This window comes from Oryctolagus cuniculus, chromosome 9 (assembly GCF_964237555.1).
Source record: "Oryctolagus cuniculus chromosome 9, mOryCun1.1, whole genome shotgun sequence".
NCBI classification, from domain to species: domain Eukaryota; kingdom Metazoa; phylum Chordata; class Mammalia; order Lagomorpha; family Leporidae; genus Oryctolagus; species Oryctolagus cuniculus.
The window spans coordinates 14,646,064-14,654,556 of NC_091440.1; the positions used below are offsets into that span (position 1 = coordinate 14,646,064).

The following is an 8,493-nucleotide window of genomic DNA, read 5'->3' on the forward strand; positions in this document are numbered from 1 at the left end:
CTGTTCTCCCCACCAGACTCAGGAGTCTTTGCTTGGTTGGTTACTGAGTGTGGACACAAGCTGGCACAGCTGTTATGTATGTCCAAAATGGCACCTGCCCTCTGTCAGCTTGTTACGGGATGCTGTTTCTGTGCCACTGGGGAGAGAGAAAATTTATCCCCTCCCCTTTGTTTTTTCTCCTCTGGTTTGGCAGATACACTATGTCCCACAGGGCTACAAGCTGGATTCCCTCTAGGCTCTTCCTGCAACTTTTTCGACAATAGCTTGCGCTGCTGCCGTCTGGTCTCACCTCACTCTCCAATGTTGCTGCAGAGACTCTCACTGCTGGGGTCCTGAATTGTGTGTGTCCTTGCCTTCCACGTAGGTCTACTGTGTCCCTTTAATTTGCATAGAGTTTCCTCTGCTTTTTTCTTCCTAACTTTTCCCTGAGATTGCATTCGTTCCACTTTTTTTTTTTTTTTTTTTTTTTTTTTTTTGCAGAGAGACAGAGAGAGAGAGAGACAGTTATAGCCAGTGAGAGAGGGAGACAGAGAGAAAGGTCTTCCTTCCATTGGTTCACTCCCCAAATGGCCACTACAGCTAGCACACTATGTCGATCTGAAGCCAGGAGCCAGGTGCTTCTCCTGGTCTCCCATGGGGTGCAGGGCCCAAGTACTTGGGCCATCCTCCACTGCACTCCCGGGCCACAGCAGAGAGCTGGACTGGAAGAGGAGCAACCGGGACAGAATCCGGCACCCCCACCAGGACTAGAACCCGGGGTGCCGGTGCCGCAGGTGGAGGATTAGCCTAGTGAGCTGCGGCGCTGGCCTGTTCCATTTTTTAAAAACTATCTTTTTTTTTTTTTTTTTTGACAGGCAGAGTGGACAGTGAGAGAGACAGACAGAGAGAGAAAGGTCTTCCTTTGCCGTTGGTTCACCCTCCAATGGCCGCCGCTGCAGCCGACGCACCGCGCTGATCCAATGGCAGGAGCCAGGATCCAGGTGCTTTTCCTGGTCTCCCATGGGGTGCAGGGCCCAAGCACCTGGACCATCCTCCACTGCACTCCCTGGCCATAGCAGAGAGCTGGCCTGGAAGAGGGGCAACCGGGACAGAATCCGGCGCCCCAACCAGGACTAGAACCCGGGGTGCCGGCGCCGCAAGGTGGAGGATTAGCCTATTGAGCCACGGCGCCGGCTTAAAACTATCTTCTACACTAGAGCAGCAAGCTCCCTCCCTACTCTGCCATCTTAATCTAATCCCACTTATTCCTGATTTCATGTATTCTGCTTTTGATGATGTCTATTTTGCTTTTAATTTTGCTTAATGTACTTTCCAGTTGAAATGCGTTTGTCTGGTTTACTTCAATTCTTCTGTAAAGCCCTGTTAGGATATTAAATCATTTCTCTGTATTTTCTTGAAGTTCATTGAGTTTCCATAAAACAGCAATTTCAAAGTCTTCATTTTACCTGTTTTTTTTTTTTTTTTTTTTTGAGAACCTTATGTTTGTCAGGTGATGTCATGTTTTCCTGAGAAATCTTGATGCTTGGTGGTGTGTAACATCCCCTGGGCTTTGAAGGGCCAGTTCTTTCTTTCCCAGTTTTTACAACCTGGCTTCACATGTAGCTGTGCTTCCAGAAAATCTAAGCAGTCTGTTTTCTCGCAGCCTTTGGATGTTTCCATGATTTGGGCACTAGGTGGCGCACTAAATTGAAGTTTCCTGCACGTCTGCTGCTGGTGCACTCCCAACGCATCAGATTTATCCTGAGCTAAGGTGGTAGGCATGCTACTTAGAGTGGACAAGAAGGCATCAGAGAAGGGGCAGTATGTTTCCATAAGCCTCTTGCCGGGGTTGGGGCAGGCCTAGATGCCCAATCCTTTAGTCACCAATTCAGTCAGGCTAGTTCACAGCTGTAGCCCACGTCCCACCTAGACCAGCATAGCTGGGGAGTAGGATCTAAGGCCACAGTACTATGGCCTGTCTGCTGCTGAGATGGACTCACAGCCCAGGGCTGCTGTAACTAGCCACAGATGATGCTGGATGGAATAAAAGTTGAATCAACTGGGCCATGGACATTGCTTGGCATTGCAGCAGGACCACCTGTAGGTACTGGCCTGGGTCAGGGACTGCTAAGTTCTTCCCAGTGTTGAGTTTCTTAGCCAAGCACTGAGTTCCCTGACACAATACTGTTATTCCTTCCAGCCTGTTAAATGAGGGAGGGTATAGTCCCCAAGAAAAGGGAATCTTTTAAAAGGTATTTATTTAATTATTTGAAAGGGAGAGAGATAGAGAGATAGAGATCTTCCATCCATTGGTTCACTTCCCAAATGCCTACAACTGCTTAGGCTACATCACACAGAAGTCAGGAGCCAGGAACTCCATCTGGGTCTCCCACACGAGTGTCAGGGACTCAAGTACCCAAGTACCCGAGCCAGTACCCGAGCCATTACCTGCTGCTTCCCTGGGTGTGCATTAGCAAGAAGCTGGGATCAAAGCAGAGCTGAGACTCAAACCCAGGCACTCCAGTGGGATGTGGGTGTGGGTGTCCTAAATAGAATCTGAACTGCTGTGCCAAATGCCTGCCCCCAAACCGCAGACTTTTTTTTTTTTTTTTGACAGGCAGAGTGGACAGTGAGAGAGAGAGACAGAGAGAAAGGTCTTCCTTTGCCGTTGGTTCACCCTCCAATGGCCGCCGCGGCTGGCGCACCGCGCTGATCCGATGGCAGGAGCCAGGAGCCAGGTGCTTCTCCTGGTCTCCCATGGGGTGCAGGGCTCAAGGACTTGGGCCATCCTCCACTGCACTCCCTGGCCACAGCAGAGAGCTGGCCTGGAAGAGGGGCAACCGGGACAGAATCCGGTGCCCCAACCGGGACTAGAACCCGGGGTGCCGGCGCCGCTAGGTGGAGGATTAGCCTAGTGAGCCGCGGTGCCGGCCCCTGCAGACTTTTAAATTTACTAAGTTTGCTTTGTAAAAAAAATCACTATAATGTCTTTATTTTTCCCATTTTTTCCCTGTGGGGATTAGAGAGTCTTCCATGGACTACATGGACTAGCATGGTCAGTCTTGGCTCTGGACAACCGTGGCACAGCAGGACAGTGTCCTGCAGAATCCATTTTCCCTTGCAGAAACAGCTTCAGGGTCTTTCTCTGAGGAAAGCTGGACCTTGTCATCAAGACATGAAAGCTCTGCTGTTTATGGTGATATTCTTGGTAACCAGGGAGACACAAGAGATAAAAGAGAGGCACAGGGAGCAACTCTCCTCTCAGATCATTGGCTTACTTCCAGCACAAAGGGAATTTTGTCTTCATATGGATGACTTGGCCAAGATCACTCTTGTGACACCTTCGTTCGTTCCAAGGGCACCCTGTGTCAGAGTCCTTGGATTTGGGAAGGAGGCAGGGTTAAAGGAGAATTACGACCTAATTGAAGGATATAGAATTGAAAGATATAGAAGACTGCAGTGGGAAATTGGAGCAGAATCTCCCCTAGAAGACATTTTGCATCACACATTTGCTGGGGAGAGAGATGTGCTTGCTCTGCACCCCAGGAAGAGTACTGTTACTGGCCAGATTAGCATCAACAGAGACGCTGTCATGGCAGGGATGGACTCCAGATAGAATCATAGGAATGTTGGCCCATGCTAGGAAGACAGGGCAGTCAAAGTAAGGTCACAGGGCGTGGGTCAGCTAAGATCACAAGGGCAGACATTGAGGTGGCACAGGTGGCCTTAGTGACCAATAAAATAATGGTGACCCGACTCTTCCCCAACAGGAGAGATGTTCTGGGGGCTTCATTCCCAGATGCCACTGTTGAGGCTACAAAGTGTACAGTGGGTTCTCATATTCTCTCATCTCCCCAACAAGCAATTTCCCCTGTTTTTAACATTTGCACTGGTGTGACACATTTGCTGCAACTGATGAGTGAATATTTATACATCGTTACTAACTAAAGTCTATAATTTACATTAGCATTCACTTTCTGTGTTGTACATTTCGTGAGTTGTGACAACTGTTTAATCTCATGTCTTCCTCATTATGGAAGAGTTTTACTGCCCTAAAAAATTCCCTGTGCTCCACCTGTTCACCCCTCGCTGCCCTCCCCTAGCAACCAGTGAAATTTTAACCGTCTTTATAGGCTTGCCTTTTCCTGAGTGTCATATAGTTGGAGGCAGAATCATAGAATATGTAGTTTTTTTTTTTGAAGAGTGTATTTATTTATTTGAGAGGTAGAGTTACGGAGAGAGGGAGAGACAGAGAGAAAGGTCTTCCATCTGCTGGATCACTCCCCAAATGGCTGCAAAGGCTGAAGCTGAGCTGATCTGAAGCAGGGAGCCAGGAGCTTCTTCCAGGTCTTCCACAAGAGTGCAGGGGCCCAAAGACTTGGGCCATCTTCCACTGCTTTCCCAGGCCATAAGCAGAGAGCTGGATTGGAAGAGGAGCCGCTGGGACATGAACCGGTGTCCATATGGAGTGCCGGCACCACAATGCTTGGCCCAGAATATGTTATCTTTTCAGGTGAACTCTTTCACTTAGCGTTATGAGTATAAGCTCCCTCTGTCTTTGCTTAGCTCCAGAGCTTCTTTCTTTCCTTTAAAATTGCTATTAATTGTGATAAAATGAGTGCATTGCCTTCACCATTTTAATTGTACAATTGAGTGATATTAAGTAAATTCACATCGTTGTATACACTTCACTACCATCCATGTTTAGAAATCTTTCTGTCATGCAAAACTGAGATTTTGTACCCATTAAACAATAGCCTCCAATAGCCCCCTCCTCAAGCCCTTACCAATAATCTTTCTACTTTCTGTCTCTATGAATTTGCTTATTCTTGATATTCATGTAAGTGTAATCATACAGCAGTTTTCCATTTGAGACTGGTTTATTGCACTTAGCATAATGTCTTCAAGGTTTATCCATGTTGTAGGATTTTATTCTTTTTTGAGACTGAATCGTATCCCTTTGTGTGTATATCTCACGTTTTGTTTACCTATTCATCTATCAGCCACTATGTGAATAATGGTGCTCAAAACATAGGTGTGCATTATTTCATTGAGACCCCACTTTTAATTATTTTGGCTTATAAATCCAAAAGTGTAATTCTGGACCATATGATGATTCCATTTTTTTGAGGACACACCCTACTGCTTTCCATGGTGAGGTGCTATTTTATGCCTCCGTCAAGAGGGCACACGGGTTCTCATTTCTCTACTTGCTCACTAACATTTGTCATTTTCTGCGTTAGGATAATAACCACCCTAACGGGTGTGAAGCAGTGTCTCCTTGTGGTCGATAGCTTATTTCTTTTCATCCCTGAGGACCATTCCATGGCACAATGAACCAACTTGTCTCTCATTCATCCACTGAGGGGAGTCTTGGCTGCTTCCAAGCTTTGTCACTTATGAATGAGGCTGCCTTTGACAGTCACGTGCACACCCATTTTTGACTCCTTTGGGTCAGGAGTGCCATTGCAGGATCACATGGTAACAGTATGCTAAGCTTCATAAGAAACTGCCAAAGTGGCTTACACATTTTTTGTACCGTGTTGATTTTCAAAGACTTTTCATGTCTGTCACTATTGCTATCCATGTCCCTCGACAGTCCTTGCTCTGATTTGGATGTTCTTTGAGGAAAGCTGCAGATGAGCCATTGACTATTGGTTGAGTCTTGTTTTTATGTTCTTTTCCTACAACCTTCCATCATCTAGCCTTCTCGAGAGTGAGGTTGGAATGGATTGAGGTAAAACTGATTGGATTTGGGTTCTGACTGCCAGAATTCATTTTCATCAGTGACTAAAGTATATTAAGAAAATTAAAACTTCTGACACTCCTTCTCCCAAATAAAAGGTGCAAGTCATTTGACTGTTAATGTTCTTTTCTACTTCACATCCTATGCTATTAATTCTTGGATGCGTTTCAGTGTTTAGACCCTTTCTTCAGAGAAACTTGTTTATTTTTCAGATAAGGGAAGATGAAAAAGGGAGACTCTATGAAAGTTTAAACCTGCAACTCAGAATTTAAAATTCCACCCTTTTCAAGAATACCGACTTTTAAAAAACTTTTTATTGACACATAGAATAATTGTACACTTTTGTGGGGTACAGTGCAATCTGTCAACACATTTATACAGATTTTTTTTTTTGACAGGCAGAGTGGACAGTGAGAGAGAGAGACAGAGAGAAAGGTCTTCCTTTTCCATTGGTTCACCCTCCAATGGCTGCTGCAGCCGGCGCACCGTGATGATCTGAAGCCAGGAGCCAGGTGCTTCTCCTGGTCTCCCATGCGGGTACAGGGCTCAAGTACTTGGGCCATCCTCCACTGCCCTCCCGGGCCACAGCAGAGAGCTGGACTGGAAGAGGAGCAACCGGGACAGAATCCAGCGCCCCGACCGGGACTAGAACCCAGTGTGCTGGCACCGCAGGCGGAGGATTAGCCTATTGAGCTGTGGCGCTAGCCACAGAATTGTTTTTATAGGAAGAATTTCTAAGTTAAAATGATCATTACTAGGTAAATCCCTTTAGAAACATGTATGTATGTTCATCAAAAGTCGTAAGTAATGTATTCGCAGGACAATATTTTTAACACATCAAAATGGACAGTTATCTTAATTTCCACGCACAGTGAATAAACCAAATGAAATGTCTTCAAACAGTGGAATACTATGTGGCAGTGAGAATGGCTGAATTACATCCACATAATGCAAAGGATTAAAAATGACATAACATAATCATGCATGAAAGAAGGCAGATATAGAAGTGTACTTGCTGGGGCCGGCACCGTGGTGCAGTGGGTTAATCCTCCACCTGCAGTGCCGGCATCCCATATGGATGCTGGTGCTAGTGCTGGCTGCTCCTCTTCCCATCCAGCTCTCTGCTATGGCCTGGGAAAGCAGTAGAAGATCGCCCAAGCCCTTGGGCCCCTGCATCCATGTAGAGACCCGGAAGAAGCTTCTGGTTCCTGGCTTTGGATCAGCACAGCTCCAGCCATTGCGGCCATTTGTGGAGTTAACCAGCAGGTGGAAGACCTTTCTCTCTGTCTCTCCCTCTCACTGTCTGTAACTCTACCTCTCAAATAAATAAATAAAATCTTTAAAGAAAAAAAAAAGAAGTGTTCATGCTGTGTGGCTCCATTGATGTGAAGCTCAGAAATCATTAAACATATACCTGGTGTTAGAAGTCAGGATATGGGCTTATGTGTGCATGCAACAGGCAGGGGCGCAGAGCTGCCTCAGGAGGCTTTTCAGCTTTTGGTGATGTTTGGTGTCATGAGATGAGTGCTGGATCATTGGTGTATTCACTTTATGAAAGACTTCACATTGTTTGATTGGTTCAGTTTTCTTGATGCATGCTATCATTAAAAAATATTTTGAGTGCTCGCTTCGGCAGCACATATACTAAAATTGGAACGATACAGAGAAGATTAGCATGGCCCCTGTGCAAGGATGACATGCAAATTCATGAAGCATTCCATAAAAAAATATATATATATTTTGAAAAAGATCCATTCTCATAACACTTAGGAAAATGCCCACAAATTAATATTATTAAAGAAAGAAATAATAGTGGGAACTCAAGATACAGTATGAGGAGTCTTCTAAAAGTCCATGGAAAATGCACATTGTCTTTTCATTCTATTTTTTTTTTTTGACAGGCAGAGTGGACAGTGAGAGAGAGACAGAGAGAAAGGTCTTCCTTTTGCCGTTGGTTCACCCTCCAATGGCCGCCGCGGCTGGCGCGCTGCGGCCGGCGCACCGTGCTGATTTCTACAAAATACAAACTCACATATCATATCAACTAATTTGGATTCTTTTGCCATTAACAAGAAGAATGACCCTTCACCTTAAAATTAATTGACTCCGTAAAGTGATAAAGGAAATGGACTTCCCTGGTACCTGCGTGGGCCTTCAGGAAAGGGGAAGCAGCTCTGAGGACCTGAAAACGGTCTCTAAGAGCTTTGCATCCTTTGGAGCCAAGCAATCAGCACTTACGACATGAACTCAAAGGAGGCAATTATAAAAATTCACACTCAGGGAGATTTCAGTGGGAGATGCCAAAACAGTGCCTCAGCACTTGCCCGGTGGTGGCATAGATGAAGTTGGACTTCGGGGGTCCTCCCACAGGAACGAACATCCTTTCTGGAGTGCATGTCTTCCATTCCTTGGGATGACATCATTTGTCCATTAGTGCTGGCACCCAATGGGCTTGGGAGTACATGCAGCAGTTTATCAAGGTGCCAGACAAAGGCTGCTTGCGGTGTTTCTGGGAGAGAATAGAATATGAATTGAGTTCTATCTCCTGCTTGTCTAAATGTTATCTTATTTGGAGTGACCTTTTCTGGAGAAATGATAAATATGTCTGCCTTTCTACACACACCTTAAATATTTTTGTGAACTATTTCTCTTTCCTGTTAACCCTACCGTCCAATATCCCATTTTTTCTTACTCAGGTCTATTTACTTTTTTTTAATCTTCATGAACAGAGTTCTCTCTCTCAGGACAGGGAAATGGACTGTGGTGGA

At 45.5% G+C, this 8,493-nt stretch overlaps 1 non-coding gene across 1 annotated transcript; it reads left to right on the forward strand.

Moving 5' to 3' along the window:
• Window positions 1–7,345: 7,345 nt before the first annotated feature.
• LOC127492194 (U6 spliceosomal RNA) lies at window positions 7,346–7,452 on the forward strand. Its single transcript, XR_007921354.2, has one exon. It is a non-coding gene; the product is annotated as a U6 spliceosomal RNA (small nuclear RNA).
• The last annotated feature ends 1,041 nt before the right edge of the window (window positions 7,453–8,493 follow it).